General features: G+C 36.1%; 1 protein-coding gene across 1 annotated transcript in view; it reads right to left on the bottom strand.

The window, feature by feature from the left end:
- The window catches only part of LOC148940566 (protein brain tumor-like), a 120,030-nt gene extending 108,351 nt beyond the window's left edge, over window positions 1–11,679 (bottom strand). The window contains exon 1 of the mRNA XM_089105370.1: window positions 11,637–11,679. The gene's annotated coding sequence lies outside the window, so the exon portion shown is untranslated. The remainder of the gene's footprint in view (window positions 1–11,636) is intronic.
- Window positions 11,680–12,102: the final 423 nt, after the last annotated feature.

Genomic DNA, 12,102 nt, shown 5'->3' with positions numbered 1-12,102 from the left:
ATTACAATAGATAATCAAGTCTAACTCAAAACAAGCAAAAACTACCACAAAAAACAGTAGGACTAATGCCCCCCATGCCTACTAGACTAAAACATAACTTGGACTTAACTGAAAACAAACTTTATTTTGAGCTATGTTTTATTTCTCACAACAGCAAAAACAAAGGGAAAAAAATTACCAACGTAACCAAGATTAATTGAAATTTTCACCTAAATACCCTTAGCTTTAGTAGCAGTCGCAATAGAAGTAGTAATTGTGATAGTAGCAGTAGTAGGGTCAACATACTTTACTCTAGTGAATCGATTATCCCCCCCCCCTATCATTCCGTGAGAGTTCCAATTTAATACCCTATGCCATTCCTGAAATACGCCCTTTTGACAACCAGCATGGATATACCGTCTGTTGATTAAACTAATAATCCCCTCAACATCACCTGACAGCTCCCCCTTAACGCCCTAACTTTTTGGGCACCAAAGATCAAACATGCCCACCTTTCCAGATACTTACTTACTCACTTAGTTTTGACGTTTCGGGGCTACAAAATGCTCAACAAAATGGCTATCTCAAAATCTTATTTTGATGTCTTTGGGGGAAAGTAAGTAGGAGGGGTGCTGGTCAACCTCCAATCACTTTTGGCTCTTACAAAGGACACTAGAACTTTCAATTTCCAATTGAATGAGTCCCTTCCGAAGTTTCAAAGACAACTTCTTCCATACAAAGTACCTTGGTAAAAAGAAATTATAATAAACAAAAATAATAAAATGCGCCCACTCCGCTCTGTAGGTAGACAGCGCCATTTCGGTGCTAATGATTTATGGTACTTTGAATATTTGTGTGGAGTGGCATTTCACATCGACTCCATATTATTTTTTGTGAATCACAAAGTTTTTCATCACAAAGTTCAAATCACAAAGTTTTTGTGAGTTGCGTGTCACAGCACCTACCTATTGATGAACATTAACCAAAATTGACAAGTGAAACTTGTTTAAGCAATTGTTCTGGAATATTAGGCATAAAACCCCATTTAGAGGAAACGGGGGGTTCAGACCACCCTCTATGTTAGACATGGAGACAAATGAGGAATACCACGAGGCACATAAATATAATGAGGACACCGTGTAGAAATACGGGTGCTCTACACTACTTTGCAACCCTACCCGCTTATTGCTCTGGCGGGGGTATGACTAAGTAATATCAGTTCTCTATGAATAATAGGATAAATAACTACATCTCGGCCCCGATCCAAGTACAACTACTCTGGACAAAGGATAAAATTAATTTTACGGCAAAATTGCAAAATGATGCAACTAAACAATCGTAGCCTACAATTTGCCGTAAAAAGTTCAAATCGAACGCTTAATAATTCTTTAAATGTTGGGGGTGAAAGCAGTGCCATTTTAGAGCATATTAGAGGTTTCGGTGCTAATGACTGGTGACAGGCTTGGTACCTGAAAAAAAAAAAAAAAAAAAAAAAAAAAACAAAAATAAAAAACGGAAATGCCAACGCCAAAGGCGCCATTAATGCCCCTGGAAGATATTTATCCTTTTTTAATGGCAGTTATAGGTATTTATATTGTTTGTATTTTGAGTTTCTTCGAATTTCTATTAGAACGGGTGGTCGCATAAGCTTTGGATCAGATAGAACTCATTTAATTGGAAGTCCGAAGTTTTAGTCACCTTTTTAACAGTAAAAAATAAATGAAGAGTTAAATGGAATTCATTTTATTTAATTTTACTAAATTCACTCATTATATAAGTTTATATAAATATTAAAGAAAGTGTTGCCCAATAAGCAATTTTCATCCTACTACAAGTTTCATGAGAGTTTTTATAGGTGAACACAGAATACAAAGAAGTTAAAGAAGACACATTTATGTTTACAAGAACAATCAGTAGGCTAATATTACCATTCATATAATTAATAAGAATTTTTAACTATGAAGATTTAATTAATAATTTGATAGAACATTCATTGTCTTTTTTTTCTATTAAGCAGAAGAAAAAAAGAGCCAAAATTAGACATGGCAATGGTTTGAAATAGCCTTGATATTCATCCATAACTTAAAAACCAGGAAAACGAATCATGAAACAATTCATACCTAAATAGAGACTATTCAAATATATCTACAAAAGATTGACCATGAATTTATGCTGAATATCTCTTTCTTAAAATCCGGCAATAAAAGAGTTACACATTTTAGTGTATTTAATTATTCAATTTTGTAAACTAGAGATTCAACAAGGTCTACCCCCAAACTTGGGTTCCAACCCATGATCACTTTTTGTGTTAAATTACTCAACAAATATCCATACTCTTGTTCAACAAAGGGATTTCACAAGTTTTAATTAAAAGAAAAAAAACATTATTTGCGCAACAGTTTTACTGGCCATGATGGGTTACACTTAGGGGTGTAACTCCAGCATTTTTATTGGGGGGGGGGGGTGCAAGAGGGTCCACATTTGTAGAATCAAGGGGCACGGGCTATATAATATTTTTTTTCCTCCGGATTATTGGGGGGGACTGGCCTCCTTTTTGCCCCCCTCCAAACGACGCCACTGGTTACGCTTATTCAGCATCTGGTGCATGCCTAAGCACATGGGTTTGAGAACAGAACGTCCCTCCTAAAAACTGATACAAGAAAACTCAGAAATATATCTCTTTCAAATATTTTTTGGAATACGCCCCCCCCCCTGCACACACACCCACTCCAAAAATAAAAAGAAAATGCTTATTTTGGTAATTACTGAACAACGTCTTGCTTGTTGTCATTTTCTTTTTACTCTTTACATCAATTCTTTTATTTGTTTCCTTATAATTTTTTTATTCTTTAGTAAAAATAAAATGCACACTTTTGTAACCAGCAATCAAATTGATTGCAACATGATAAGCATTGGTAAACAATCACTTGAGGGGGATGGTGACCAATATTCAGGTCGTTACTTACCACGTAATCCAAGATATAGGGTTTTTCTTAGTGCAGGGCAGACGCGTGTGCAACAGGGTGGTTTTGAACCTCTGTCCCTCTATATATTTGATAATTTTACGATTCCCCTTACAAGTTCTCTTCCATACAATTATACTATTTTAGTACTTCTATCCGAAATACAATCCCCTCCCCTCAAACCGCGTGACAAAATTATGAATACCTGCCTGGAAGGAGAAAACTACAACAAACGTGTCAGCACTATTTCAATTAATTTAGGCAATTAATTAATTTTAAATAATAAATTGAATTAAATTGATTGAAGTTAACGGTACTTGTATGATAAACGTTCAGGTTGTTCATTCATTGACTCATTACAGAGCCGGTTTTTTTTGTTAGTTTTTTAGCTTAGCATGAGACAAGACAAAGAGGTGTGACAGAATAGATGGAAAATATATCATTATGGCTATATATTTTCACATTAGGGGGGGGGGGTGGTAGGGGTAAATAATTTGGACAGTGTGGAGTTAGAAAACAATTATTACTACATAACATCCAGAATAATTGTGCCTGACACATTAGGCAAGCGGACCCACTCTACTTTACCCACCCCTCCCTAATGTGCAAATATATAGCCCAAATATTTTTCTAAAGTATTATATTTTAATTTTACTTTGGTATATTTCATTGGGATTGAGTATCAGAGAAACATATTAGAAGAACATTAGGTAGGGCGTATATCATACAAGTACCAAGTTAACTATTTAATTTTGATTACTTTAAATCTTCCCATGTCTCTGCCCACTTTTAATTCAAATTGTTAAATTATATTGTATTTATTATTATAACCCCTCCTCCAAAAAAAATCCATTATCTTAGGTTTTAAACTCCCCCCAACCCATAACAAAATCATGAATACATGTCCAAGAAGAGAAGACTGCAAAAAACGTTTCAGCACTATTTCCATTAATTTACATAATTAATTAATTTTGATTAGCAAATTAAATTAAACTGATTTAAGCTAATTAATTGATATCAATTACATTGAATTTTCCTGTGTTTGGGGTACTTCTAATTTAAATTATCAAATAATTTTGTGTTCATTATTATCCCCCACCCAAGAAAAACAAACTATCTTTTTGGACCCACCCCCCCCCAAAAAAAAAAGTGAAAACACTTCTGTTTTCACAGGCTAATAGGAAGTTGTTATTAAATATTGTTACTTACAATTGGACAGGGTAAAAAAAAAACTTAAAAAAAAATCCTTCGTTAAGAGATGTCAAATTAAAAATTGGTGTAATTTGCTAAAAGTGTTAAAAAGCCAAAATGATAAGAGTCAGGCCATAATGAATATTTGAGGCCACAGAATTGAGGGGTATGTAACTTTTTCTCCCTTCCTTTTGTTTGGCTTTCTGTATTAGTTTGATTACTAAGGAAAGTATTATTCAGGTAACAGCCAGGGGTGGATCCAGGATTTTTTTAGGGGAGGGGGCAAAATAGGTTGATGCAAAAAAAATATTTTTAGGGGGTGCAAAATAGGTTGTTCCGATAAACTTGCGTTATCCGATAAGCTTGAGAAAAAAAATTTTTATCCTTAATTTTGGTTTTAGTGTTATTTTCTTTGACTTGTGGTTTCGAAAACACAATTCTTATGGTTTTAAGCAAAATTGGATTTTTTTCTTTGCATTCTAGACTAAGACACATTTTTTCAAGTTTTTAAAACTTCATTAATAAGGATTTAATAAAGGTCTGAGGCTTGAACCCTTTTTCTTAGGCCTTACTTGTGCTGTAGGTTTATTTGTGAAAGTTTCCCATTTATAACAAAAATTTTCCAGAATCATTGAGGGTAAGTGTCTTTTTGAGAGGGCAGTGGTAGAATAATATATTTCAAAATAAGAGGGGAAGGATAGAGCACAGCATAGGACAGAACTCAGACAGAAAAGAAAATATACTGTTAGATTCTCAGCTCAATGCTCTTTCCAAATATAATGATCACTGCATCAAAATTGCATTCCAGCTCTCCCCCTTGTGGGGACAGATACAGCCCTAGGCTACATACATAAGTTCACTAATTTTGTAGGTTTGTCATTATCTTTTGTGCTTCTTCTTCAACAGACGATTTAAATATCCAGCAGCCAAGAACTACATTCAATTCCATTAGGGGGACCTGGAGTGAAATTCCAACAGCAGTAATTATTGTGTTCAGGAAGAACATTGAAAGGATAAACTAATAGTAGCCTATACTTTTTTCCTATTTGATTTCTGCCTCCTACCTTTGATTTCTGCTGACCCCACTGCCTTTCTATAAAACACAATACAAGAAGTTGATGAGAAGTTGGTATCATTGCAGTCTAAGCTATCTGCTTTTCTGAGGTAAGTGCTGTAATAACACAAGAATAGTACACAGGGGGGGGGGGGTGAATACAGAATTAATGTCCAGGGCAACAATAAAAATTACCCTCACTAAAACACTTGCTATTTCAATGTTGAAAGAAAAGTTGAGAAAATTCTAAGGGCTGCTTTAGTCCAGGAAGGGAACAGTTTAACCGGGAACAATTTGCAATAGAAATGATTCTTTCACTACCCGACTCAGAAAAATGCGCTGATTCCAAATATGCAAAGTTTGCTCATCTAGCTGTTTCACAAATATATTATTCTAAGGTCGAGGTTGAGTTTGATAAGTTGAAATTTGTGTTCCCACAAATAGGCGTACAACAATAGAACTGATGTCTAGAATGGGGAACTAGATCATGATGAGTAGCAAAATAACCTTTGTTTGAAATTAAAATTAAAGCTGTCACTTATCTTTTTAGGTTGAACGATGAATATATAGCAAACTACTAAAAATTATGATTTTGAGATTGATGTTGATTTTGAAGATGTAAAATTCATGTTTTCATATAAAGGCGTAAAACAACAAAATTAATGTCTAAAATAGGGTACTAGATCATCGTGATTATGAAAATCACCTTTATTTGAATGTAAAATTAGAACTTTCATCTAAATATTCCATCAGTTTCATAACCCTTTTGCGACTGACGGGACCTAACAATCCCAGAATGTAAAAATCCTTCGGGCCGATTCTAAATCTATCATTACAGTGATAAAACCTGTTCCATCGTGTTTTGCCTTATCTGGCCAGTCGATTAATGGATAACAGGTCAAAGTTGCGTTCAGTCAGTGAGAGTTGTTTAGCTGATGGTGAAGTTCTGCTGTTTCATTTTTTTTTAAAAAGGTAAGAAATCGGGTTTTTTATTTATGATAGCAGATTACAGCATACGGTAGCAAGGTCAGAGTAAAAACTGCAAGAGTTTTTGCTGATTTGTAATAAAACATTTTGGTATAGAAATAAATATGATAAAGCCCTTTGGATACCCGCTGTGAGACCTATTTTAGAGACCTTGCAGTGTCCAACCACTTCCTATACGCGAAGTCTGCCAGGGTGTACCTGCAAAATATGAAACAGCTGGAAACTACCAATCCCGACGTGTTTGACAATTTTCAGAATGGGAACCATGTTATCCGCAGATCCGAAAAATTTTGGGCAGGCCTGTCATCAGATCTGGTCATTGAGCAGGTCCTCATGCGCTCGTTGAAAACTAACAGTGGTCTTACAAGGGGAAGCGGCATGAGTGAGTTTCAGAGGCTGACTTGGTTACTCTCAGCACCAACTTGTAGTGCAATTAATTCGTCAATGCAAACTTTTGTTAAGGTCCAATTCAAGACGAGCAAACAGCACAAAGAAGTTAGAGAGTCGAGGATTGAACGCGACAACCATGACACTAGCAAGCTCATTTACTTTCTTGCTGAGAATACCCCTTTCGCAGAAGACCCGAGCTTGTGAAACATTACCTCTGGAGTTACGGCTTATGAAAAAGTCAACGTTGACACAGCTAGATTCGTCAGACAAGAAATCATGGATAACATGACAGGGGAAAACGTCAACATATACACATTCAAGAAAAAGTCTGTGGCGGTAACGCTTGCTAATAAAGCTGCACCAGTTATTGATGGACAGTCAGTTGCCATTGATCCAGCATTCATGTTTCAGCGGCTGGTGACAGTTGCTGGAAATAGCGAAGATGATTTGGAGTCATACTTTAAGTATGCATTGTGTTCACCACCTCCGTCCCTTTTTAAGCAAACGGACGAACAGCTGATAAGCCTGCCCTCGCCGATGCGATGTGGCGTCTAGTTGCAGAGCAGCAGCCGAAAACTGAAGACTTTGTCAAAGATTTCAGTGACAAGCATATAGTTCTCGATGGTGGGGCACTGCTTCAGCGAATTCCTTGGGAAAAAGACTCAACTATGATAGTATCTGCCAGAAGTACGTTGACTACGTTGCACGGAAATACGGGGCGCAAAGGACGTTGGTGGTTTTCAACGGATACAACCAAGCACCTTCAATCAAAGACATCACCCATTTGAGACGGAAAGGAAAACGATTGTGCCTGCAGATCAATTTTAGCAGGAATATGGTCTGTTCTACAAAGAAAGAAGTGTTCCTAAGCAACTTCAAGAATAAGCAAGCAATCATAGCCATGACCAGTGAGTACCTGACCAAAGCTGGGTGTCAGGTATACCAAGCAGAAGGGGATGCTGATCTTCTCATTGTTCTACCTGCAGTTCGATCTGCTTCTCTTATGCCTACTGTCCTGGTTGGAGATGACACAGATCTGCTTATACTCCTCTGTTATCACGCACAGACAGGTAGCCAAGTGATCTACTTTTACTCTGAACCTCGAGCTGAAATCTCAAAGAATAGAATTTGGGATATAAATGCAACGAAACTCAAATTGGATCTCGTATATGCAGCACAATCCTGTATGTCCACGCCTTCCTTGGGTGCGATTCAACTTCTCGTGTCTATGGCATTGGGAAGTCAGCAGGACTACAGCTTCTGATAAAAAAACAATGAGTTTTACAAATTCACTAAAGTTTTTATGGACCCACTATCCACCAAGCACAACATTTCAGCAGCTGGGGAGGAAGCAATGATGCTTTTGTTTAAGTGTCCAGGCTCAGTTTCAACCCTTGATCAGTTGCGTCATCTCAAATTCATTGAAAAAGTTACAGCATCTGCTTTCTATGTTGAGTCTAAAGTTCTCCCTCCCACCAGTGATGGTTGCAGCTTCCACTCATTTCGAAATTATTTGCAAGTTGAATCGTGGAAAACCCTGGGATGTAATCTCAGCCCTGGCCAGTTCGGTTGGATAATTCAGAATGGATTATATTGCCCTATTTTTGGTGAACTCCCTGCTGCCCCCAACTCTCTCCTTGCAGTTTTTCTCTGTAACTGCAAAACCAAATGCTCAAATATGCAATGCACTTGGAAAAGAAATGGCATGAAATGCACCTCGGCCTGTGGAGCTTGCAAGGGAACAAATTGTGCGAACTGTGTTACAACTGAGTTTCTCGGAGTTGATGATCCCGAAGATAACGAAGATCTATGAATATTGATATTTCGTTTTTTTTTATCACATTTGTATATTATATAACTGAAAAAGTTGAGAGTGCTTTAATCATTAATTAAACCATCAAAATTGGGTGATAGTTGCCATTCTACATTTTAAGACCAGTTTCTTTCAGATTCAGTGTGGTTTGACACTAGATGAGAAAATTCACCCTCCTCCTGCATAATTCCCCTTTAAATATTGATAACCGTTGTTTATCCTTGCAGTTAGAGATCATTTTCAGATTCAGCGTACTTTATTACTCCTAAATGCATATTATTTTTCATGGTTCTGCGCATTTCTGCAAAAGACATATTTCTCCTCCTCATTATTTACCTCAACCCCAAAAAAACGTATTTGTGAAACAGCTAGATGAGCAAACTTTGAATATTCGGAATCAGCACATTTTTCTGAATCAGGTAGTCAAAGAATCATTTCTATTGCAATTTGTTCTGGGTTAGGCCCTTTTTTTTCACACACTTCCTGGACTACTTGCTCAGGTTAAAGGCTATTTTCACAAAATGAGCCTGGGTGGATATTAATCTTTTTTTGCCCTAGATATATTCTTTCTGATGCTAAAAAAGGTAAAGAATACAGCACTGAACTTTACAGTCCCTAATGGCAGTGTTGATCTCTGTTTCATGGCTCTTCAGTCAGAAAGTCCAATGAGGGATTGGGGGCCAGCTACCCTGCACTTTCACACACCCTTCCTGTTTACAACCTTTAGATTTCTACAGGTACCCATTACCAGGCAGGTCAACTCTGGCTGAGCTTACAGTCATGCCACTGACCTCTGTCCCAAACAAAATAACCAGCAACACCAGGACTTGATTTTCTTTCAGATGCTACCATGGAGTTTCTCAACGTTATTCAAGGGAAAAAAATTGATTTCTCCAATTACCCATTTAGAGCTGGGTCAACTCTTAATTACCTTAATTCGCACTTTGGAGTGATTAAGGTCCATACAGGATACCAGCAACACCAGGATTTGGAACAAAGAAGTTTATCAAACTTGATTGTCAGATTGCAACCTGTGGAACAACAAAGTTTATAAGCCCAACTCACAACTGGACAAAATCCAAAATCTTTTTTTTGAGCATAGTTGATGAATTCAAAATCTACATTATGAACTTGCAAACCCAATTGTCAATGGAACAGAGTTTTCACGTTCTGGATTATCAGCAGAACAGCATTTACAATCCAGATTGTGGTTTTACATTTTGGTTTCAGTTGAAAATGCCTTAAACATGTCTATGCAGTTGAGAAAAGAATTGTTTTGTTGGTGGTTCCATTCTTTCTTTTCTTATATTCTTCTGAGTACATTCATATTTTGTATAGATAGTTAAAAAAATATTAGGCTACTATTATTATAAAGCAAAAATTGCATTGTTATAACCTAGTGTTTTCTTGAAGTTCTGCATATGCCTTAATACTATATTTGGCCCCATTATAGGGGAGGATGCTTTTGTCATAGTAGCACCACTAGCCTATATTTGTTAGGGATTCTTTGGTTACTATAGTGTTTCCTTCAAAAGAGTATGAATCAATTTCTTCAAAAAAGTTATTAAACACAAACTAGGGCAAACAATAGCCATATACCTTGAGCCAACGACTAGGCTAGCCTATAGCTCTCTTTTTCCAAATAGAGCCCACCCTAATAAAAGAAAAGAAACCAAAGGTAAAATTCTACTTTAGCTACTTTTGGCTATCTTGGAAAGGAGTTAGGTTACGAAATTGAAACTTTCAGGGATAGGTCTACAGGCTAAAGTTTGTCCCAGGAAAGTATTTTTAAGTACCTACCTCCCCTCCTTCTCCCTCTAGAGGGTCCTGAAATTTGCCTACATGACAGGTCTATACCTATTGTAATTTTGACAAAACAACGTTTTACCTTAATTTTCCATTATCAGTTCCTTGTTCTCTAGGCGTATTTCTGTAAATGCAATACCTGTCATTTGAGTAGAGTTTTAAGCCATATGAATGTTTTTTTTTTCAAAATTTAGGAAATGTACTTGCATATCTTTAAAACCTTATAAAATGGGATTGAGCAAAGTTGTGAAGCTGAAAACAATTTTGTTGTACTTCATTTAAGCAGAAGATGTATTTTGCAAGATTTCACTATTATAACATATATATTTTTAAAAGTCATGAAAGGTCAGGACCCTCTAGAGGAAGGAGTGGAGGTAGGTACTTCAAAGTACCTTCCCAGAACATACTTTGGTAAATATTTACCAAATCATATTATTGAGTTACAACTAAAGTGAATATACCACTTGATGCCTTTTTTTTAATGCTCTTTTTAAATATAACAATCATTTTTGTCAGAAATGGATTTTATCCCCCACCCCTATATATACCAATTCAGGGTAGCCTATATATTTGTACATTAGGGGGGTGGAGATAATTTTGTTTCTGATGTAAATGAGAGGTAGCTTAAACTTTCCCCCCACACCCATAATGTGCAAATATATACCCTGAAATGGTATATATAGGGGCAGGGCCTAAAATTCATTTCTGACAAAAATGATTATTATATTAATAAAGAGCATAAAAAAAGGCATAAGGTATATTCACTTTAGTTGTAACTCAATAATATGATTTGGTTAATATTTACCTGCAGCTATCATTGAATTGCAGTTATCAAGTATTTTGCAGTAGGTTGCATCAAGAAAAGGCTAATTGTAGACAGAGAAAAGTCAAGACAGATAAATTTTTACCAAATCATATTATTGACTTAGGAATAAAGTGCATATACCACTTGATGCCTTTTTTATGCCCTTTCCAAATATAGGCTAATAATCATTTTTGTCATAAGTGAATTTTACCCCCACCCCTATATATACCAATTCAGGGTATATATTTGCATATTAGAGGGGGGGGATTTTATTTCTGATGTAAATGGAAGGTAAGTCCAAACTTTACCCTCACCCCCCTCCTGTGCAAATATATAGGCCTAGGCCTACCCTGAATTGGTATAGGCCTATACAGGGGTGGGGGTAAAATTCATTTCCTACAAAAATGATTATTATATTTGGAAAGAGCATAAAAAAGGCATCCAGTGGTATATTCACTTTATTCCACTTTATTTTAAGTCAATAATATGATTTGGTAAAAATTTACCAGCTTCACTATCCCATAAAGATTCAGTCAAAGAGGCCTAAGCCTATTCTAAGGAAGCATAAACTCATTTTTGGAGACTTTTAGTCCAAAATTTTCAGAAGAACATAAAAAGAGTCAATTGATCAATCACTTTTCTACTAACCCGTTTTTAAAATTAGGCCTAGAATTTATTTTTACAGTTGCAGCATGGTAGAGTCCGCATTTTCCGGCGAATTCAAAATTGAAATTGAAAAACGACTATTGAGAACAGTATCCATAGTTGACGTAGTCGGCCGCCTATTTTTGGTCATCAACCATCACTTACAAAATGAATGTAACATTATATACATATTACCTGTGTCTACCGTATATTTATTAAGTTATAAAAAATATTAATTCCAGTTCAATTGCGGACGTGCTAATTTCAGGTAAAAATCGGTAAATTTCTAGTGGGTCACATATTTTAGCTAAGATAAAAGTAAAAACGTCATTTGATGTATTTTCTTCATAATTCAAGAATCGCTTCTGGGGCTAATTGGCTAATTGCAGTCCTTATAAGGGTCCAGAAGGTATTTTATATGAGTGATGAAAGAGCATAAAAAAACATCAAATGATGTTTTAACTTTCAT

The sequence above is a fragment of the Artemia sp. Qi Xiang Cuo genome, chromosome 19 (genome assembly GCF_049724085.1).
Source record: "Artemia sp. Qi Xiang Cuo chromosome 19, ASM4972408v1, whole genome shotgun sequence".
NCBI classification, from domain to species: Eukaryota; Metazoa; Arthropoda; class Branchiopoda; order Anostraca; family Artemiidae; genus Artemia; species Artemia sp. Qi Xiang Cuo.
This window is presented reverse-complemented; position numbering and strand designations above follow the sequence as displayed.